Raw genomic sequence first — 24702 nt, 5'->3', positions numbered from 1 at the left:
AGTATCCGAGTACCTGTCCCGGCACATCAGAGTACCTGAGTACCTGTCCCGACACATCAGAGTACCCGAGTACCTGTCCCGGCACATCAGAGTACCCGAGTACCTGTCCCGGCCCATCAGGGTGCCCGAGTACCTGTCACGGCCCATCAGGGTACCCGAGTACCTGTCACGGTCCATCAGGGTACCCGAGTACCTGTCACGGTCCATCAGGATACCCAAGTACCTGTCACAGTCCATCTGAGTACCCGAGTACCTGTCACAGTCCATCAGGGTACCCGAGTACCTGTCACGGTCCATCAGGGTACCCGAGTACCTGTCACGGTCCATCAGGGTACCCGAGTACCTGTCACAGTCCATCAGGGTACCCGAGTACCTGTCACAGTCCATCAGGGTACCCGAGTACCTGTCACAGTCCATTAGAGTACCGAGTACCTGTCACAGTCCATCAGGGTACCCGAGTATCTGTCACGGTCCATCAGAGTACCCGAGTATCTGTCACAGTCCATCAGAGTACCCGAGTACCTGTCACAGCCCATCAGAGTACCCGAGTACCTGTCACAGCCCATCAAAGTACCCATGTACCTGTCACGGTTCATCTGTGTACCCGAGTACCTGTCACAGTCCATCTGAGTACCCGAGTACCTGTCACAGTTCATCTGAGTACCCGAGTACCTGTCACAGTTCATCTGAGTACCCTAGTACCTGTCACAGTTCATCTGAGTACCCGAGTACCTGTCCCAGTCCATATGAGTACCTGTCACCGCCCTTCAGAGTACCCAAATACCAGTCACCAAGCCATCAGAGTACCTGTCACCAGGCCATCAGAGTACCCGAGTACCTGTCACCAGGCCATCAGAGTACCCCAGTACCTGTCACCAGTCCATCAGAGTATCCGAGTACCTGTCACCAGGCCATGAGAGTACCAGAGTACCTATCTCCAGCCCATCAGTGTACCCGAGTACCTATTTGCAGCCCATGTCTCATAGAATATACGTTGGGGTGTTTGCTTTCCAAAATGGGGTCATTTTGTGGGTAATTTCACTGTCCTGGTGGTCCAGGACCTTCAAAAGTGTGATAGGTAGGAATGAAATGAGATGTGTCATTTATGCTCCTAGAACGCCTGAACGTTCAATGTGCGGCCTCTCTATGTGGGCAGGCTGTGTAAAAGTCCTACACATGTGGTATCGCCATACTCGGGAGGAGTAGCAGAATTCTTTTGGGGTGTAATTTTTGCTATATACATGCTATGTGTTAGAAATATCTTATAAATAGACAATTTTGTGTAAAAAAAAAAAAATGCGTTTTAATTTTTTTCCACATATTCCAAAAACTTCTGGAAAAAAATTAACCATTCAAAGGACTCATTATGCCTCACAGATTATACGTTTGGGTGTTTGCTTTCCAAAATGGGGTCATTTTATGGGAAATTCCATTTTCCTGGTGCTCCAGGGCCTTCAAAAATGTAATAGGTGGTTGAGAACTACATTAATGTTGGTGCTCTGTATGTGGCCAGGCTGTGTAAAAGTCTCACACATGTGGTATCGCCGTACTCGGGAAGAGTAGCAGAATGTATTTTGGGGTGTAATTTGTTGTATGCATATGCTGTGTGTGAGAAATAACCTGATAATATGACAATTTTGTAGAAAAAAAAATAATAAAAAAAAAATCTTCATTTTGCAAAGAATTGTGGGAAAAAATGACAACTTAAAAAAACTCACCATGCTACTTACTTAATACCTTGGAATGTCTACTTTGTAAAAAGGGGTCATTTGGGGGGTATTTGTACTTTCCTGACTTGTTAGTGTCTCAAGAAATGAGGTACACCTGATGTACTGAAGGCCCGTTCAGAAGTGATCAATTTTCAGTGATTGGCACCATAGTTTGTAGACTCTATAACTTTCACAAAGTTAATGTGTGTTATTTTTACCAAAGATAGGTAGCAGTATAAATTTTGGCCAAAATTTATGAAGAAAAATTACTAATTAGCAAAAATGTATGACAGAAACAAAGAAAAAGGCATTTTTTTCACAAAATTTACATTTTATTTTATTTCTAGCACAAAAAATAAAAAACCCACTAGTGATTAAATACCACTAAAAGAAAGCTCTATTTGTGTGGAAAAAAGGACACAAGTTTCATATGGATACAGTGTTGGATGACTGAGTAATTGTCATTCAAACTGTGAGAGCACTGAAAGCTGAAAATTGGTCTGGTCAGGAAGGGGGTGTAACTGCACTGTATTGAGGTGGTTAATTGATGCAAGGAATATAACAGAATATGTAAAATGTAAATCAAGGCCGCAAAAATTCAAAACAAAAGAGTAAGACCAGCCCAAAGAAATTCTTTGAATATATTAATAGTAAAAAGGGCAAGTGTGAGAATGTAGGCCCTTTACAAAATAATCTAAAGTGGGGGACTAAGAGAAAGCACATTTTTAAAATAGTTTCTTCAGCTTTGTGTATACAAAGGAGCATGGGGAGCTCATGTCCATAATGTTGATGACACAGCCCCAAATGATCTACAATTGCTCAAAATGTATATAATACGGAAATATGTAGCCAGAATAAAAGAGAATAAATCACCTGGACCAGATGGCATTCACCCATGGATCCTAAAAGAATTGAGCTCTGTAATTTCAAAGCTATTGTTTTGAATTTTTAGGGACTCTTTAATGACTGAAATACTACCACTGGAATGGCGTTAGGCCAATGCGGCGCTTATAATTAAAAAGGGGTCAAAGTCTTTACCAAGTAACTATAGACCAGTTAGTTTAACTTCTATAGTTGGGAAGATACTGGAGAGCTTAAAGCGGAGCTCCACCCAAAAGGGAAAGCTCTGCTTGTTTGCACCCCCCCCCCCTCCACTGCCATATTTGGCACTTTTTGAGGGGAAGGGGGAGAAGTTACATGGTTTTGACAGGTCCATGGCGAACTGAGCCACAAATTCACGCCCCTCCCCCCTGTGCAGTCACATCACAGGTCCAAGAAGACTACTGGACTATTCACAAGGTGCATGCACAAAAGTAAACAGGCTGTAAAGCTGCAAGGCTTCACTTCCTGTTTCCCTTACTAGAGATGCTGCCGCCTGCACCCGAAGACATTGCAGGATCCGTGGATAGGCAAGTGTCCTCATATTAAAAGTCAGCAGCTACAGTATTAAAAGCTGCTGACTCAAATTTTTTTCTGAGGGAGCCTGGAGCTCCTCTTTAATAAAAGACCACATAGATGAGTTCCTGCTGGAAAAAAAACATTTTAAGCAACAGTCAGCATTGGTTTACAAAAGACAGATGTCAGACAAATCTGATTTCTTATCAAGAGGTGAGAAAAACCTTGGACAGAGGGTTGGCTATGGACGTGGTATACTTGGATTTTGTAAAAGCATTTGATACAGTTCCCCACACACGGCTTATGTGTAAGGTAAAGTCTACTGACGAAAACACTGTATTCAGAGATTAGTGGTTAATTATTCTTACTCTGAATCGTCTAAGGTTATTAGTGGTGTATCCCAAAGGTTCAGTGTTGGGATCCTTACTTTTTAATATATTTATAAATGATATAGGTTCTGGGATTAAACATAACATTTCAGTCTTTGCAGATGACACCAAGCTCTGCAGTGGGATAACGTCCTTACAGGATGTCTGCAGCTTACAAGCTGACCTCAATGCACAGTTTAATGGGGCAACTATGTGGCAAATGAGATTTAATGTTGATAAATGTAAAGGTATGCACTTGGGGGCTAAGAATATGCATACATCATATATACTAGGGGGAGTATAAATGGGGGAATTAATGGTGGAGAAGGATCTGGGTGTTCTGGTAAGCTTAATAAATAGCATGCAATGCCAAGCAGGGGTTTCCAAAGTGAGCAAAATCCTTTCTTGTAATAAGAGAGGTATGGACTCCAGAGAGAGAGAGAGAGAAAGAGAGAGAAAGAGAGAGAGATGTAATTTTTCCCCTGTACAAATCATTAGTAGGTCCTCATCTGGAATATGCAGTTCAGTTTTGAGCACCAAAAAGGATATCGGGGAACTGGAGAAAGTGCAGAGAAGAGCAACCAAACTGATAAGAGGCATGGAGGAGCTCAGCTATGTGGAAAGCTTAGATGAACTGAATTTATTCTCTCTTGAGAAGAGGAGATTAAGGGGGATATGATCAACATGTACAAATACATAAGAGGTCCATATAGTGAAAATGGTGTAGAGTTATTTACCTCAAAGTGTTACTAAACCCAGGATCCTGCATTCACTATATCTGGTCTTCCACAGTACAGAGAACATGTAAATGCAATTATTTTATTAAATATAAATTGCTAAATACCCTGTCTCATCTGAAGTATATAGCAGTCTTGTGACTTATATTGTGTCTGATTAAAACTTGTAGGAGAAGTTTTCATTCATCTTTGACTGTCCTATGAGATTGCAGGATCCCTAGCCCTCTGAACAGTGCTGATTGGCCCTGTGCTGATCACATGCACCCACCAACGAAAAAAATCAAGCAATACACATCAAACTGAGCATGTGCAGAGTGCCCCAAGGCTCTATACTATCAGGAGACGGTTTGGCGACAGTGGAAGAAGAGAAGATTGGGTCAAACAGCCTTTTTACATAATACAGATGATTAATGCCTTAGCTTCCACAGTGAGCATAACAAGCATGCTTTACTTCATATATAGACTGACTTTACTGTTGCGGGTTTAGTAACACTTTAGGGCCATCACATAGGACAAGGGGGCACTCTTTACATCTGGAGGGAAAGAGATTTAATCTCCAAATAGGGAAATGCTTCTAAAAATGTGGAATAGACTTTGTTTCCTAAATACAATACAAATTTTCCCCCTGCTGGAGCAAATTGGATCATGCTTTGCTGTTTTTTTTTTACTTCCTCTGGCTCAACTGTGAGTATATTATCCCAGATAGCAAGGATAACTTGCTACAAATTTGTGGTAGTGTTGAATTGTAAGTCTGTTAACTTGCTGCACATTTTGACTCCCAAGTTGTACACTTTCAGAGCATTTGAAGCACTAGTTGACACTTTTCCAATTTGTAGCAAATTTGCATGGCAAGTCTCTAGCAAGAGACACATTGCAGTGGTGAATCAAGAGCTCTGCAAATCTACAGCATGAAAATTCAGCAACAGTGAGCTCTGTGTTGGGATGACTATTGCACAATGCACAACATAACTGAACCAGAACTTGCAGCAGACTTGCAAGATGTTAGCAAAATTTTTTAATCTGGAGTCATGCAATGCAGACTTTTGTGCAGCAAACTTGTGAGGCCTGGCAAGTCTAGCAATAGCTTAGCAAGTCATTTTCAAACTTGCAGCACAATGGCTTGCTATCTTGGATAGTGCATATAGAGTTTTTATTTTTATTTTATTTGGCGTGTGTTTTTTTTTCTTTTTTTTATATATTGGTTGACCTGGATGGACTAGTGTCTTTTTTTAACCAGATTAACTACGGAACTATATGGCTGCCCCCTTTTTGGGAAAAAAATATTGGCCATTTAATCAGCTTCCTGTTAGCATTAGCATTGGCAACATGTCTTGTCTTTATCGACTGTTGCCCTTAGGCACTCAGCTCATAATTCTGCCAGATAATAATACTCCCTATGAGCAGACACTTCCTTTATTAGCCAGAAACCTTTCTCTGTTAACCTCTGAAACTATTCTCACTCACACTGAATGCTCATTTGAGTCATATCTGACCATTTTTTGGTTGGCCAAACCTGTTGCAGATTGGGCCACATGAAAAGATTGGGAAGCGTTTTTTGACCTGATCTGTCTGTCGATGGCCGACTTTAGGCTTGTCAAGTGGTTTATAAAAAAAGCAACAAAAACTGCAAATTTTTTGCCTATGCAGTTAGGTTTTAACCAATGTGTGTGTCTTAACCACTTCAGCCCGGAAGATTTTATCCCACTTTCTGACCAGAGCACTTTTTGCGATTCGGCACTGCGTCGCTTTAACTGACAATTGTATGGTCGTACGACGTGGCTCCCAAACAAAATTGACGTCCATTCTTCCCACAAATAGTGCTTTCTTTTTCTGGTATTTGATCACCTTTGCGATTTTAATTTTTTGCGCTATAAACAAAAGAAACCGACAATTGTGAAAAAAACGCATTATTTTTTACATTTTTCTGTAATAAATATCCCCCAAAAATATATATACATTTTTTTTTCCTCAGTTTAGGCCAATACATATTCTTCTACATATTTTTGGTAAAAAATCGCAATAAGTGATTATTGATTGGTTTGAGCAAAAGTTATAGCGTTTACAAAATAGGGGATAGTTTTATGGCATTTTTATTAATAATTTATATATTTTTTTGAAATGGCGGTGATCAGCATTTTTTATCGTTACTGCGACATGGAGGACACATCGGACATTTTTGACACCTTTTTTCACCACTGTCAATTATACATTAATCAGTGCTATACAAATGCACTGATTCCTGTGTAAATGACACTGGTAGTGAAGGGGTTAACCACTAGGTGGCAGTGTAGGGGTTAAGTGTGTCCTAGGGGCATGTTGCTAACTGTGGGGGGGCGTGGCTGTGTTTTACACATCACTGATCTCTGCTCCAATCACAGGGAGCAGAGATCAGTGGCACTGTTGCGAGGCGGAACAGGGAGCTGCTTGTTTACTTTAGCATCTCCCCGTTCTTCCTCTCCGTGAGGCAATCGCGGATATCCCTGCGGTGATCGAGTCCGCGGGACCCCGACCCAACTCACGGAGCTTCCCGCAGCGTGCGCGTGCCCCTGCTGCCTCTTAAAGGACAACGTACGGGTACGTGATTCTGCCTGTCTGTGCCCTTCTGCCAACGTATATCGGTGTGAGGCAGTCGGGAAGCGGTTAAAGTGACAATAAATCCTGGTTTTAAAGTATGTATTCTTAACTCCAAAAACTACTTTCTATTGCTCTCAGCCTCCTTCAAATCGAATTTTCTTATTTTTTTTTTTGCTGCTGTGATCTGACTTCTTGTTAGAGAGTGGCTAAATTTGTTCACTGTAGTCCCACTGTATGTAGGTATGTAGCCCCCCTTTCTCTCTTGTGCTCTACTGAAATGGACTATGGGATTTGTAGTGTGCATAGAGCAGTGCACTTGACCACAACTAATGTGCGCAGTTCATTTCAAACAAAAAGAGGTGGGAGGGGAAAGGAAAGGTTCAGAAGCGCACAGAGGATGTTACAAGGAGGCAAAAAACACAGTAAGAAACTATTTCATGAAAAGTAGATTACAGGGCATTAAGCGGTAGATGTGTTTAAATTATTTTTGTAGAATAAAGATATTGCTTAACCATTTAAGGAAAAGAAGGATTTGCCCCCTTAACCTGTTACCAACCAGCTCACGTGTATTTACAGGTGCAGAATGGCTCCCCTGCACGAAACCCCGTACGGGGTTCCTTTACGAGCCGCCAAAGGGTGCATGCTCGCTGCTGGAGGGGTGCACGCATGCCCGCTGCACGGCGGAGGGACCCATTGCGCGTGGCCGGACACGATCACCGCCAGCCACACGCGTTCGCGTACACAAGCGCCAGCACTGGGATTTGTGTGTGTAAACAAGCGTATAGGTAATGCAAACTTCCCACATAAAAGTTCCGCCCGATGCTCTGACCTTGAGGCTGCTGACAACGCCAACGTACCAGAATAATGAAAGGGATGGTCGGCACATAGGATGACATCCAAAATAGTATTCTTTTATTAAATACATGTACAGAGCTTATTCCGCGTATACACGATCGGACCATCTGGCGGACTTGGTCCGGTGGACCAGAGTCCACCGGACAATCCACCCATGTGTGGGCTCCGGAGGACTTTTTTTTCCCAAAAAGTCCGGCGGACTTAGAAAGAAGTTTTGACTCAAATTTGTCCGCCGGACTCGGCAGTCCAGCGGACCATCCGGCCGTCTCTGTGCTAGTCTGCCGGACTTTTGAAATGGATGGACTTTCCCGCACACAGAGAAAAGTCCATTCATTTTGAACGTGGTTCCAGGTAGACGGGACTAGCGAAGGAGGTCAATGTTGCCGCCTCCATGGGCGAGATTGACACGTTGCTGGCCCCGTCACCTGATATGGACTTAAAGGGGAAGCCCTACGCTGAAAAAATGTCGGGGCCCCCCAAAGTCCATATCAGACCCTTATCCGAGCATGCAGCCCGGCTGTTCTGAAAAGGGGTTGGGGACGAGCGAGCGCCTCTCTCCTGAGCCCTACCAGACCGCGTGCCCTCAACATGGGGTGGTGCTTTGGGGAAGGGGGGGCCGTGCGGCCCCCCCACCCCAAAGCACCTTGTCCCCATGTTGATGAGGACAAGGGCCTCTTCCCAACAAGCCTGGCCGTTGGTTGTCGGGGTCTGCGGGCGGGGGGCTTATCATCGGAATCTGGGAGCCCCCTTTAATAAGGGGGTCCCCAGATATCGGCCCCCCACCCTATGAATGAGTATGGGGTACAATGTACCCCCACCCATTCACCTGGTGAACAAAATGTAAATAAAACACAACACAAGGGTGTAAAATAATTTATTGCACAGCTCCGGGGGTCTTCTGCCATCTTCAGGGGTCTTCTCGCCGGACTCCTCCGCTATCTTCTGCTAGCTCTTTTACTAGTGGAGGAGCCCGGCTTCTTCGTTGCCGCCGCCGTCCGGGGGTCTTCTTCTGACTTCGGGGGTCTTGTCCCCCTCTTCGGTTCTTCTTGCCGGGCCTCCGCTTTCTTCCTATAGCTCTTTTACTAGCGCTGACCCGGTCTTCTGTCGCTGCCGCCTCGTCTTCCGACTTTGGGGGTCTTGTCCCCCTCTTCGGTTCTTCTTGGCGGGCCTCCGCTCCTTCTTTCAGCTCTTTTACTAGTGGTGGCCCGGTCTTCTGTCACCGCCGCCTTCTTCTCTTCTTCTTGGGACTGTGGGACTGTGACATCATAAGGGACGGGGACATCACCCGGTGACCCCACCCATTGCCCCTATATAAGTCGCCGCACAACGTATTCCTGTCATTACGGCCAGAGACAGCGTTGAGTCAACATCTCAAGGAAGAAGAAGAGAAGGCGGTGGTGGCCACAGAAGACCGGGCCACCGCTAGTAAAATATCTCTGGAAGAAGGAGGGGAGGCCAGCCAAGAAGAACCAAAGAGGGGGACAAGACCCCCAAAGTCGGAAGAAGAGGCGGCGATGACAGAAGACTGGGCCACTGCTAGTAAAAGAGCTATAAGAAGAAAGCGGTGGCCTGGCAAGAAGAACTGAAGAGGGGGACAAAACCCCCGAAGAGGGGGACAAGACCCCTGAAGTTGGAAGAAGACCCCCGGACGGCGGTGGGACCAAGAAGAAAGCCAGACTCCTCGGCTCAGGAGGGGGGTGCTCGCTCGTCCCCACCCCCTTTCCTGACCGGCCAGGCTGCGTGCTCAGATAAGGGTCTGATATGGACTGTGGGGGGACCCCCACACCGTTTTTTCAGCGTAGGGCTTCCCCTTTAAGTCCATACCAGGTGACGGGGCCAGCGACGTGTCAATCTCACCGATGGAGGCGGCGACATTGACCTCCTTCGCTAGTCCCGGCTACCTGGAGCCACGTTCAAGATGAACGGACTTTCCTCCGTGTGTGGGCAAGTCCGTTCATTTCAAAAGTCTGGCAGTCTCCTGCCATAGTCTGACGGTTTGTCCGCCAGAAAAGTCCGGTCGTGTGTGGGCAGGTCCGCTCGTTCAGAAAGTCCGCTTCAAAGCCCGGTGGTTTGTTGAGCTTTCTTTTGGTGTTATTTGATCACCTCTGTGGTTTTTAGTTTTTGCATTATAAGCAAAAAAAGAGTGACAATTTTGAAAAAAAAAATATTTTTTACTTTTTGCTATAATAAATATCCCCCTAAATTTTTTAATTTTTTTTAACAATGTCTGTATCAATTTAGGTCAAAATGTATTATTGTACATATTTTTGGTAAAAAGAAATCACAATAAGCATATATTGATGGTTAATTGATTGGTTTGCACAAATGTTATAGCGTCTACAATATAGGGGATAGATTTATGGCATTTTTATTATTTATTTATTTTTTACTAGTAATGGCAATGATCTGCAAAAATTTTTTAGCGGGACTGTGACATTGCACCAGACAGATCGGACACTTTTGACGCTTTTTTAAGACCAGTGACATTTATACCGCGATCAGAGCTAAAAATAGCCACCGATTACTGTATAAATGTCACTGGCATGGAAGGGGTTAACACTAGGGGCGATTAAGGGGTTAAGTGTTCCCTAGGGAGGTGTTTCTAACTGTGGAGGGAGTGTACTGACTTGAGGAGGAAAGAGGGCGCACCCCCTATTGCTCTTAAAGCGGCCGACTTACATCTACGGTGATTCGCACTGCCATGCCAACCTGCCTCAGTATAATGACGGCGGCTGGTTGGCAAGCAGGTCATGTCACTTTAGTGTAATAACCCCTTTTCTAAACATATAATCTTTTTTGGACGTTACATTGATGATGTCCTTATCATTTGGAGCAGGACGGTCGAGGAGTTTAAATCCTTTGTCTCCTTTTGTGACAGCAATAGTTTTGGCCTAATGTTCACCCATGTCATAGACCCAACTAGTCTCATATGTTTGACCTAGAATTGATTCATGAGAGAGGTTCCATTATTACAAACAATTTCTGTAAATCAGTTGGGGGCAATTCATACTTGCATTATATGAGTTGCTAGCACCCCACCTGGAAGAACAATATTCCTTCTGACCACTTCCACCGGCTAAGAAGGAATTCTTCAAAAGCTGAGGATTACATGGAACGGAGTAGGCTTTTGAACTAAAATTTATAGATAAGGCTACCCTAGGTGGCTAATATCAGGTGTAGACAGAAAAGATATACTCCTGCGCTTGTGCTGGTGGTTTTAGGTAGTATTTTAAAATAGTAGAATATATTATATGAAGAGAAAATGCGTGTCCCGCTGCCTGAACTGACTGTGGGAAGTTTGGAAAAGATGAGTGATAAGGGAGAAAGGAGGCGCGTGACCTAACGTATGAATCAAGTTGATAAATAAACAAATAAATAAATACAGCGAAAATTAATATGTGTTCATAAAAACAGGTTACAATACTCTCAATTGATAAAATAGTGGAAGTTATTATAAAACCCATGCAAGGGAACCGATTAGAGAGCATTGAATCAAAGGTAGATGGCACTGTTCACAGAGTATCCCAAAACTCGACTATGATAACTGACATGCAAGACTGCCTTGAGGAAGCCTATTCGAAAATTGATGACCTCAAAAACCGCATTAGGCGCTATCATTTTCATATCAGAGGCATCCCAGAAAATGGGAAAAGACATCACTTCCATCACCTATTCACTAATGCAAGCTGCAGTGCCTGACATATATGACATTCATATGGAAATAGAGCGCATTCATAGAGCCCTGGTCCCTCCAAAACCTGACGGCCCCCAGGGATGTTATTGTAAAGCCGCATTTTTTCAAGATCAAAGAATATTGCTCCACGCTAGAGAAGTTGGCCTTCATCTCTCACAGTCCTTCATCTCGGAACCGACCTGGACCCAGCGACCCCCACCCTCCCCTCCATGGTCAACTCTGCCAATGAAGAAATCAACTTCTTCCTTTCGTACATCTTGAAAACTTGTTGCCTATTATCGGAGGACCTTTTTCTTTTGGAGCAGTGGCTTCTCAGTGGTCCAGTTTCTTCTACGAAAATTACACAACATATATCTACTGCCTTACAGTTCTGCCTGAATTACCTGTTATTTATTTGTTTAGGTTAACATATTCTGTTTCTAGGTTGGACACTTCAACATTAATTACAATTCCGCTAAACCATTTGTTGGTTATTTTCTTATGTTGCTCTACAAGTTTTCCTGGACGGTGCTATAGGGCCTTAAATTGCATGTATGTGAATCCACTGCCGGGGGGAGTCTATGCACTCTCCTCACTTGAAGGACTCTTCCCGTTACCAGATTTTGGTGAAGACTCCTCCGCACTCTGAGCTTTAGCTCTGAGATACTTAACTGTGATTCCCTTTGGATTCTTGAGTGAGTTTATTTACCAATAATTGGTTGACTGTTTCTTATGCCAAATACTTCCCAAAACATCCGCCTGCTCTCCCATAATGTTCAAGGTCTCGGGTAATCCTCTAAATGGATTAAGGCCTTCACACGTTAACGATCTTTAGGGGCAGACATTGTGACTCTCAAAGAGACACACGTCACTTCGCAATTTACCCCTCAGTACCTCCATAAAGATTAATCTCTTTTCTACTATGCAAACGCATCGGAAAAAAAGAGAGGTGTAACCCTCTGCTTTTCTAGATGGATATCGTTTACCGAAACTAAAATTCTTAGAGACAAAGAGGGAGGTTACCTTTTAGTTAAAGGCTAACTAGGGGAAACATTGATAAGCTTCTTTTTTTTTTTATTGTTTATTTATAAGTTTTTAAGGTATACAAATGAAGGCAACATTTCAAACATAGTATATGAGCTAAGTTACAGTCATTAGAAAATATAGAATATTTGGGATATTCAAAGTGCTCAAAATATCTAAATACCATTAGAAAAATTTAAGAAAGAGAGGTAGCGATAATACATCATGGTGCTACATGTAAACTTATTGTATAATAAAATTTAGCATCAGAACAATTAATGACCATTTCACGGACATCTGCAAAAGTAATAGTGACATATATTTATCATGGCGAGGAGAGCTGCGCCTCTATGTTATATTCAGATGAGTCCCATTTCCCCCAAATAATGTCAAATTTGGACTGAGCGTCAACTATAACAGCTGTAAGGTGTTCCATCCTGCGGATATCTGCTATGACCGAAAATAATTGTGCAAAGGTAGGAGGGGTGGTAGCTAACCAGCATTGTGGTATGACACGTTTAGCCGCCAGTAAGATATATGCCATCAATTTGTTAAGGGGTTTAGTGATTTTCAGAAGAGGTAAGCCCAACAGAAGATGTATAGATTGGAGGGAGATGGGAATTTCCAGCACCTTTTCCAAGAGGCCATGTTCTTATGACCAAAAAGAGGTAATTTATAGGGAATTCCCAAAATATGTGTTAGTGGGTGCCCAGAGAGGAACCGCATCTCCAGCAATGACTATGGGGTGAAAGTTTGTGAGCTGCTAAGAATTCCAGAGTCCTGTAACAGAACATAAGTATTTTATAGTCTCTCTCTCTCTGGGCTACACATCTAGAAACCTTGGAAGTGGCATCCCAAATCTTCCCCCACTCTCCTAGGGTGATAGGCCTATGTAGAATCTGGGACCACCTCTTCATGTACGAGTGTCTATGTTTGGTAATAGGTGATGCTCTATGGAGAATTTTGTATATGGTGGAGATTTGGTAGGCTTCATAATGGCCTCTGGAACATAGGAGTTCAAATTCAGTAGGTACGTCTAAGGTTATTTGTGGGTTTCTAGTAATGAAAAAGTGTTTAATCTGTAGGAAAGAGTAAAAGAGCGTCTTTGGGATCTTGTATTTAGATTTTAGGTCAGAGAAGGGAAGTAGTTTGCGTGTCACTGGGTGTACTAAGTGTCTTAGCTGGAATATGCCTGCCTGGGTCCACGGTATCATGGAGTCATAGGATAGGCTAGCCGGAATTTCTGGGTTAAATAGGATATTTACTAAGGCTGAACACTGGGAGGATGAAAAAATGTTTCCAAATTAAGAGCGTAAACAGCATTGGATTTAGACAGATTTTATGCAGTTATGCAGGAGTAAATTTGTCAGAGGAGGGCCATTGTATGCAGCACGGATGAGCGCGGACCGTGATGCCCATCTCTATTTCTGACCATCTGTTCGGGGCATACCGGGACATCCAGGAAGATATAGCTCTTAGATGGGTGGCATAGAAATATTTTATTAGATCCGGTGCCCCTAGTCCCCCACTCGAGCGGGGGGCTAGGCGAACTGAGCTGGCTATACTAGGGGATGCATTGTTCCACACAAAGTTTAAGAAATTCCCGTGGAACATTTTAAGTTGGGCCATTGGGATCAATACTGGGAGGGTCTCAAAGAGATACAGCAATTTGGGGAGTATAGACATTTTAGGACATTGATCCTCCCAATAAGGGACAGGGGGAGCTTTGTCCAAGATTTTAATAGTCTGTTGATTTCTGAAAAAAGAGGAGGGAAATTGACCTGGTAGAGTGTGGAATATGAAGGGGATAGGAGTACACCGAGATATTTGAGTGAATGGGAGCACCAACGATATTTGAAGTTGTTTTGCAAGGTCACAAGTGTGTCAGTCAGGACAGTTATAGGAAGGGCTTCAGTTTTGGTCGGGTTAATTTTGAAACCTGAGAGGTTGCCAAATGATTTAAGGGTTGAATGAAGTGATGGAAGTGAAATATGTGGGTGTGTAACAGTTAATAATATGTCATCCGCAAAAAGGGACAGTTTGTACTCCTGATGTCTCAACGCCACTCCTTGAATATCCGGGTGAGAACGAATGGCTGCTGCAAGGGGTTCAAGACTGAGGATAAAAAGTAAGGGTGACAGGGGGCAACCCTGTCTGGTGCCGTTGCTAAGGGGGAATGACGTTGAGACATGGGAGGCCATCTGCACCTGGGATGTGGGGGTTGAGTACAGTGCTTTTAAGGCTTGTATAAAAGGACCTGAGAAATCGTATCTTGATAGTGTGGCAAACATGAATGACCAAGTCAAGCGATCAAGTGCTTTCTGAGTATCTAAGCTCTGCACTCTAGCAGGTCATTTAGTTTTGGTTAGAAAATCTATGAGGTCTATGCCTAGTATTGTCCCCTGCATGTCTAGTGGGAACAAACCCCACTTGGTCTTTATGTATTAACAAAGGGAGTGGTAGGGATAGTCTATTTGCTTGCTAGTATTTTAGTGAAAATTGTATAATCTGAATTTAGAAGGGCTATGGGGCGATAATTATCTGGTAGCGATGGGTCTTTTTCTGGTTTTGGGATCACTGTGATAAAGGCATGTAAAAACTGAGCGTGGGGAATCTTCCCATTCATCAGTGAAGCAAACAACGCCGCCATATGGGGTAATAAAATTGGAAGGAACTTTTTGTAATAAGAATAGGGGAGTCCATTGATGACCTTCTTAATCTTGTATGCTCCCAACACAATTCAAATTGCATTCTTTCCCTCCCTCTTACGTCCATGGCTCCTGAGTTTGAAGGAGAAGTAATTCTAGCAGGTAACTCTAATCTAGACTTGGATCATATCAGAGACAGATCTCACGCTGTTGTGCTGCGATCCCCTCCCAAGCAAAGGCGCAAATTTGCACAGTTGCTTTATCACTCTGATTTAGTAGATGCCTGGAGGGAAGCTAACCCCACCTCTAGAGATTACTCCCATTATTCAAAAGCACATAGACACTACTCTCGTATAGACCACCTGTTTCTCCTCTCGGGACTGTTGGCCCGCCAATTGAATGAATTCCGCCAAAATACTATCTACCTCCTAGTCGGACTACGATCCGGTTATGGTTCAGTTTTGGGATCTTACCCATAGGATAGCAAAAACGTACTGGCGTCTAAATGAATCTCTTCTCAGTGATGAATCTTACTGTCCTGAGATTTCTAATCATCTGAAGACCTACTTTGATATTAATGTATCAGAGGACACCTCCCCTGCAATTAACTGGGCCACACACAAGGCTTCTATCAGAGGGGCTTTTATTCAGTTGGCCTCTAGACTCAAAAAAGCTTGCAATGAGTTGATATCTGCCAAAACCAAGGAATATGAAGCTCTAGCTACACAACATAAACGCCCCCTGTCCCCTAATATATTTACTAAAATGGAACAATACTGCTTAGAACTTAAGGGCCCGAGAAACAATTATGCTGGGTGAACCACAAATTCTTCACCTGGCAAGATTGCCCAGGTTCCTTGCTAGCACACAAGCTTACCCCTAGACATTCACACTCGGTGCACCCTAAAATCAGACTTTCAGGAGGCCATCTTTCTCAAGACCCCCAAAATATTCTTCAGGAGTTTCACAATTGTTATGCTGAATTATATGGGAACCCCCGGGATGCTGCTCCTCCATCCATCAGGGAATTCTTGGGGAATCTTCGCCTCTCGCCAATGGCGGAGGACCATAGGGACCTTATAGACCAGCCTTTTACATGTGAGGAGCAATACTATCAAAACACTGTCACTTCATAAATCTCCTGGCCCTGATGTTCTTCCCAATTTGTACTACAAAAAATTTTCCGAACTGCTGGCTCCACATATGGCTCATTGCTTTAATTCCCGCGGGATGATGGAACAGTTCCTTTGGATGAAAATAAAGCCTATATTAGTGTGATCCCTAAACCCAACAGGGACCCTACTGACGTTCTTAAGTACCACCCAATTTCACTAATAAATTACAATTTAAAGATCCTTATGAAACTTTTAGCCTCTCGTCTTAATACTTTTTTTAGCACGATATATCCATAAGGATCAATTGGGATTTATAGCAGGGTGTGAGATGCTTTATCAAATTTGTAGATCCATAACCTTCATTTCAGCAGTGCGCTCCAGTTGGGATGCCCCACTTGCCGGGTAACTCCTGCTCCTTTCATTAGACCTCAAAAAGGCCTTTTATAGCTTAATCACCTCAATGCAGTGCACTTAGACCCCCTTTCTGCCCAGACCAATTTTCATCTTTCAGCTCTTTTACAGTTTGAATGACAATTACTCAGTCATGCAACACTGAACCCATATGAAACTTGCGTCCTTTTTTTCACACAAATAGAGTTTTCTTTTGGTGATATTTAATCACTAGGGATGAGCTTCGTGTTCGAGTCGAACGTACGTTCGACTCGAACATTGGCTGTTCGTCCGTTCGGCGAAATCCGAAATCTTGGTCCGTTCGCGTCAAAATTGGTGTGGCGTTTACGGCCCACAATGCACTGCGATGGCGCAGTGCATTGCTGGCTCATGATTGGCCAAGCATGCACTGTGACCCTGCATGCTTGGCCAATCGCAGCGCCAGCAGCGAGGAGAGCCATGATTGGCCCCAGGCAGGATGCCTGTGGCCAATCATAGCTCAGGCTGTGTAGTGCACGCCCCACACTATATAAGGCCGCCATTGAGGCGGCCTCGTGTAATGTGTTGGCATCTGAAGCAGTGGGTGTTCTGTGTACCTTCAACACAGTACACACCGATCGTTTTTGGCTGATTTCCTATCTTGCTCTTGTGTAGTGGTTATTGTCTGTGCCCTGACCGCAGTATACACCACTATATTCACCTCACCTATATAGCTAGTGATCTATCTTTAATAATAGAGCTTGCAGTCAGTAGTGTTAGGAGATAGTGTGTGCTGTCTGCGTGCTCTGTACCCAGTACATACCGCTATAATCCACCTACATAGCTCTTCTCTATTTGAGCCCACTTGCCATCTGCAGGAGTTATTGGAAGTTGTGTGTGCCTCCAGCACAGCACAGTATACATCTGTATATACCCCTTTATCTCTGCTGTTTTCTGGTTATTGTCTGCGTGCCCTGACCGCAGTATACACCGCGATATTCACCTCACCTATATAGCTAGTGATCTATCTTTAATAATAGAGCTTGCAGTCAGTAGTGTTAGGAGATAGTGCGTGCTGTCTGCGTGCTCTGTACCCAGTACATACCGCTATAATCCACCTACATAGCTGTTCTCTATTTGAGCCCAATTGCCATCTGCAGGAGTTATTGGAAGTTGTGTGTGCCTCCAGCACAGCACAGTATACATCTGTATATACCCCTTTATCTCTGCTGTTTTCTGGTTATTGTCTGCGTGCCCTGACCGCAGTATACACCGCAATATTCACCTCAGCCTAAGGCCCAATTTTTCTTCCCCTGTTTAACAGGGGCGTTTAAGTACAATTTTTGATGCAATGCTTTGCAGCAGGGCTAATTCCAGCAAAAAAACTAGAGTATATGGAAGAGGTTGCAGTGTGGTGGCACCAGCAGCAGTGCCTAAGGCCAAATTTTTCTGCCCCTGTTTAACAGGGACATGTAATTACAATTCTTGATATAATATTTCACAGGAGGGCCCCTTCCTGTGCCCACCCAGAGTAACGGTGAGGACTTATAGTGTTGTGGCACCAGCACCACAACCACCAAAGGTCAATTTTTCTACCACTGTTCAACAATGGCATGTAATTACAATTCTTGATATAATCGTTCACAGCAGGGCGCTCCAGCGCCCACCAAGAGTCACTTTCAGGGCTTACAATGTTGTGGCAAAACCAACACCTTGTTCCGCCATTTCTGCAGAGCATATAGGGCAGGCCCCTACTTTCAAACATCCAACTTACAAACATCTCCTACTTGCAAACGCAAGGAGACAGCAGCAAGTGAGATGAAAAAAGATGGACGACAAAACAAATTATACAGGGGTGATAACCCTTCCCTATGTTTTCCAAAAAGCTTAAAAATAGTTTTTTTGACTGGAGCTACACTTTAAAAATGTACCAGTTGAAAATTACAAACAGATTCAACTTAACACAACAAACCTACACAGTCCCTGTCTTGTTTGCACCGCCTGTATACTGCTGTTCTGAGTATATAGGGCCTGGGGGCCACACGCATTTCCTTTTTTTAATATGGGTACAGGGTTCCCCTTAATATGCGTACAAGACCCAAATAGGCTGGTAATAGGCAGGGAGGACTACCCATGCCATTTTTCTCAATGATTTTCAACCATATTGCAGGAACCAGATATAACATTAAAACCGCAAGCAGTTTTAAATGGTGTTATCTCCGTTTAATGTAATTTTGTGCAGGGACTGTTCTAAACACGGGAAACACATGGCACTTCACAGGCATACTACAGACACCCCCCAGGCACCATATTTAAAGGAATATTTCACTTTTTTTTTCACTTTCATTGTCAGTAAAATCAGTGCTCCCGCCAAAACGGCCATTTTTAAAAACATTTTAGGCATTGACCCATGTCCCCTGGGGCAGGAGGCAGGTCCCCAAACCCTTTTTAGGACAGTATCTTGCATATTAGCCGTTAAAATTAGCACTTTCCATTTCGAACGTTCGAGTCCCATAGACTTCAATGGGGTTCTAACGTTCGTAACGAACGTGGGGTCCGTTCGAAAGTTCTGGTACGAACCGAACCGGGGGGTGTTCGGCTCATCCCTATTAATCACTACTGGGTTTTTTAATTTTTGTGCTATAAATATAAAATATCGTACATTTTGTGAAAAAATGCTTTTTTCTTTGTTTCTGTCATAAAATTTTGCTAATTAGTAATTTTTCTTCATAAATTTTGGACAAAATTTATACTGCTACATATCGTTGGTAAAAATAACCCAGATTAGTGTATATTATTTGGTCTTTGTGAAAGTTATAGAGTCTACAACTATGGTGCCAATCACAGAAAATTGATCACAACTGATCAGGCCTTCAGTACATCAGGTGTATCTCATTTCTTGAGACACTAACAAGTCAGGAAAGTACAAATACTCCCCAAATTACCTCTTCTAAGAAAGTAGACATTGCAAAGTATTGAGTAAGTAGCATGGTGAGGTTTTTTTTAAGTTGTATTTTTTTCCCACAATCCTTTGCAAAATGAAGATATTTTTTTTTCTTTTCTTTCTTTTTTTTTTTTTTTTACAAAATTGTCATATTATCAGCATATTATCTCACACACAGCATATACATACAACAAATTACACCCCAAAATACATTCTGCTACTCTTCCCGAGTATGGCGATACCACGTGTGTAATACTTTTACACAGCCTGGTTACATACAAAGGCCCAACTTTGAAGTGGCACTTTCAGGCGTTCTAGGAGCATAAATTACATCTCATTTCTCAACCACCTATTACACTTTTGAAGGCCCTGGAGCACCAGGACAATGGAATTGCCCACATAATTACCCCATTTTGGAAAGAAAACACCCCAACGTACAATCTATAAGGCAGAATGAGTCTTTTGGTTGGTTAATTTTTTCCAGTTTTTTGGAACACGTGGAAAAAAAATGAAACCGCTTTTTTTTTTTTACACAAAGTTGTCAATTTCTAAGATATTTCCAACACATAGCATGTATATAGCAAAAATTACACCCCAAAACACATTCTGCTACTCTTTCTGAGTTTTTGCGATGCCACATATGTTAGATCAGGCATGTCCAAAGTCCGGCCCGCGGTCCGGTTTTGAACGGCCCTTCTGGCTATCAGAGCTGTCAGATGTGCATGGATGTGCGATCCCCTGCCGAGCTGTACATCGGCACTGTGAGAAGCTCCTCAGCCCCAAAAGTGAAAGTAAAATGCAGGGAAGTGTGCTATGCTCTCTGCTTCCCCCTACAGTGCAGTACCCGGCTGAATGAGGAAGCTGGAAAGGTACTGTACTATGCTAGAAGTTTCATTAGTTTTAAAAGTGCTTTATTCATGTATGTGTGTGTGTCTGTGTGTGTGTGTGTTACTTTTAATCCAGACCCCCCCCCCCCCCATTCCTGTACTATCAGAACTGCTTTTGTAGGGCTTGTGTGTGATAGCAGCCAGGACTGCTGCTCCTCTGCAAAGCAATCCATGCACAGATTGCTTTTCAGAGGCATTTGAAAGGCGGTAAAGAGGCATTATGTTGCCTCCTCACCACCTGTTTTAAGCTCGTAAATGCAGCATCACTATACCGCAGCTGTGCAATGCACACAGTTGCGGGGTAGTTGCAGTGCAGGCCCATTCACCCTGGGTATACCTCCAGCTGCAGCCATATCATGTGTACACCCCCAGCTGTTCCCTCTGCAGCTAAAGGGGGAGAAGTTGGGGGTAGTAAAAACAGCTTAACCATGTAGTTTTACTGCCCCTCCAACCTGACATGTGAACAAGCCCGTGGTTCACATCTGTGTGGCTGCATGCTGCGTGTAGGGAAGCCCATTAATTTCAATGGACTTCCCTACTCACAAAAATGCAGGGAAAGAAGTCCCCAATCTTTTTTTTTTTATTGGAATGCACCAAAAGAACTCCATGTTTTCCAATGTGTGGGGTACCATTAAGAATTAATGGTACCCCTAAAGAGCAGAGACAAGAGAATTCTTGCTGGGCAGTGTATTAGTGCTTGAACGAACACGCAGACAGAATTTTAATGGTTCAATGGTCGGCCCTCGTGCATGTTCACTTCATCAAATCTGGCCCTCTTTGAAAAAAGTTTGGACACCCCTGTGTTAGACTTTTACACAACCTGGGCACATACAGAGGACCAACATTGAAGTAGTACCTTCAGGCGTTCTAGGAGCATAAATGACACATCTCATTTCATTCCTACTGATTACACTTTTGAAGGTCCTTGAACACCAGCCCAGTGGAATTACCCACAAAATGACGCCATTTTGGAAAGCAAACACCCCAACGTATATTCTATGAGGCATGGGCTGCAGATAGGTACTCAGGTACTCCGATGGGCTGGAGACAGGTACTCGGGTAACTTGATGAGCTGCAGATACTCGGTTACTCTGATGGGCTGGTGACAGGTACTTGGTTACTCTGATGGGCTGGTGACAGGAACTTGGGTACTCTGATGGGCTGGTGACAGGTACTCCGTTACTCTGATGGGCTGGTGACAGGTACTCCGTTACTCTGATGGGCTGGTGACAGGTACTCGGGTATTCTGATGGCTTGGTGACAGGTACTCGGGTACTCTGATGGCCTAGTGACAGGTACTCGGGTACTCTGATGGCCTAGTGACAGGTACTCGGGTACTCTGATGGCCTGGGGACAGGTACTCGGGTACTCTGATGGCCTGGTGACAGGTACTCAGGTACTGTGATGGGCTACAGATAGGTACTCGGGAACTCTGATGGGCTGGTGACTAGTATTCGGGTACTATGAAGGGTTGTGACAGGTACTCTGTAATCGTATGGACTGTGACAGGTACTTGGTTACTCAGATGAACTGTGACAGGTACTCAGGTACTCATATGGACTGTGACAGGTACTCGGGTACTCTGCTGGACTGTGACAGGTACTCGGGTACTCTGCTGGACTGTGACAGGTACTCGGGTACTCTGATGGGCTGTGACAGGTACTCGGGTACACTGATGGGCTGTGACAGGTACTAGGGTACTCTGATGGATTGTGACAGGTACTCGGGTACTCTGATGGACTGTGACAGGTATTTGGGTACTCTGATGGGCTGTGATAGGTACTCGGGTACTCTGATGGACTGTGACAGGTACTCGGGTACTCTGATGGACTGTGACAGGTACTCGGTACTCTAATGGACTGTGACGGGTACTCGGGTACTCTGATGGACTGTGACAGGTACTCGGGTACTCTGATGGACTTTGACGGGTATTCGAGTACTCTGATAGATTGTGACAGGTACTCGGGTACTCTGATGGGCTGTGACAGGTACTCGGGTACTCTGATGGACTGTGACAGGTACTCGGGTACTCTGATGGACTGTGACAGGTACTTGGGTACTCTGATGGGCTGTGACAGGTACTTGGGTACTCTAATGGACTGTGACGGGTACTCGGGTACTCTGATAGTTTGTGACAGGTACTTTGATGGGTGGTGACAGGTCCTCTTTATTGGGGGGGCAATCATTGTGTGTTGGTGTACACTGTAGGCGGTAATGAGATGTTACCGCAATCTCCTTCTCACTCACGATCGGTGTGTGAGAAGGAGAACCCGGTAATATCTTGTTAATGCGGTTTGTTGACATTTAGTGATCGGCTGTGAAAGGATCACAGCCGATCACGTGTTAAATAGCCGATGGCCAATGGTTGTTTACCACCGTCAGCGACGAGCGGTGTTCCCGGGGAACACAGCACCACCGACGTGCACGTGCAGCGCGCTCCCAGCCGCGCGCATGCGCCGTGCAAAGTGGGGCGGTACCACCTGTGATGGGCCGTGACTTCATCGTGGCCGATCACGTGGGAAAACAGCCATGCCCAATGTCTGTTCACCCCCCTCAGTGGCGAGCGGCATCTCGGTGACACCGAAGGAACAGGGATGTGCACGTGCATTCCCTGTTTAATGAGAACGAGAGCCGAGCTGCCTACCTGTCATATGACAGCCGGCGGGCGGCAAGCGGTTAAACTGGAATTATCTTTTTGTTACTCTAGAGACCCTAGGGTTCGGCCCTACATTCCTCTCCTTGCTAAAGACATTATATAGTTCCCAAGTAGGCCAAACCTCCATTAGAGGTCACAAATCGTCACTATTCCCTATTAAACGTGGCACGAGACAGGGTTGCCCACTCTCTCCTTTGCTCTTCGTATTGACGATAGAACTCCTGGCCATGGCGATACTCTCCCACCCTAACATTCATGGTTTTCATTGTGGACAACAGGAACACAAATGCGCTTTATACGCTGATGATGTCCTTATGTACATCACTAACCCTCAAGTGACTTTACCGAATTTACTATCATTGTTAGACCATTTTCACAACTCTCGGGCCTGTCTCTAAACTCTCAAAAAACAATAGCATTCAATGTTTCAGTACCCCCTGCTATCACACGGACCCTTCAAAATACTTATAGTTTAAATGGACTCACCATTCCCTCCCATACTTAGGGGTTTAATTGACTTCTTCTATTGAAACTATCTATAAAGAAAATTACCCCCCATTATTTAAAAAAATTAGGGAGGATCTTCGTTGCTGGGCAAAATCAACTCAATCAAAATTACGTTCTTACCCAGACTCCTTTATTAGTTTAGAACTTTACCGGTGGCAATCCCGAGGGGAGACCTACAACACTTGCAAGCTGAAGTCCTGCGCTTTGTGTGGGGTAACAAGAGGCCTAGGATGCAAAAAATAACACTTTATACACCAAAACATATGGGTGAGCTTGGTCTCCCTAACCTGCAGGCACACTCCCAAGCAGCCCAGATTGCCCAGTTAGCTTACACCCCTGCTAAAGGCTCAGTCCCCCTTTGGGTCTCTATTGAGGCACTTTCTTGCCATCCAATTGCCATAGGATCATTAATGTGGCTTCCTGGCCTTTTACGCCCGCCTATATAATGCCCCACTTTATTACATTCTTTAGCAGTCTGGGACAGAACACACCACCGCAGCCCTTTATCATTTCCACATACACCACTAGCTCCCATTTTTTGTAACCCAGATTTCCCACCTGGCTTGGCACCACAATTGTTCCAATGGTGGCTTAATAAGGAGTTATTAAGAATTGGCGACCTTCTTAATGGAGATCAAATATACACTTTGCAACATTTTAAAGACATGTTCCTAATGCCTCCTAGTGAAATATTCCGATACAATCAAATTGCATCCTTTGCCAAATTTAAACTTAACCTACCTTACGCTCACAACATTTGAACTATCATGCCAAGCCAGGGGCTTTCAGAGGGGACATGTATCAATAGTATACACTTCTATCACTGAGCCAGATTCAAAACTCGCATATATGGACCAGTGGGAAAGGGACCTGAATCTTACCTTTGATCTGACTGATTGGCAGGACATAGCTTATAACCTAAATCTAAAAATATAACCTTATAATCTAAAATTTCCATCAATACTACCCTTATAGAGGCCAATTATAAAACACTCCTGCGTTGGTATCTGGTCCCGAATAGGGTAGCTAAAATGCATCCTTCTACCTCGCCAATTTGTTTCCGGCGATTTGGCCAGCGGGGGACAATGTACTATATTTGGTGGCAATGCCGCCTCGTAAGTAGGTTCTGGATGAGGATATTCAATTTAATAAATTCGGTAACGGGGGTAAATATTCATGGATCACCAGAAACCGCTCTTTTTCACAAACTGCCTGATGAAGTACCCAGAAAATCAGTAAAAT

The sequence above is a fragment of the Lithobates pipiens genome, unplaced genomic scaffold, assembly GCF_037356315.1.
Source record: "Lithobates pipiens isolate NorthernLeopardFrog02 unplaced genomic scaffold, aLitPip1_a1.2 Scaffold_1, whole genome shotgun sequence".
NCBI lineage: Eukaryota > Metazoa > Chordata > Amphibia > Anura > Ranidae > Lithobates > Lithobates pipiens.
Note: the sequence above shows the minus strand (reverse complement) of the source record.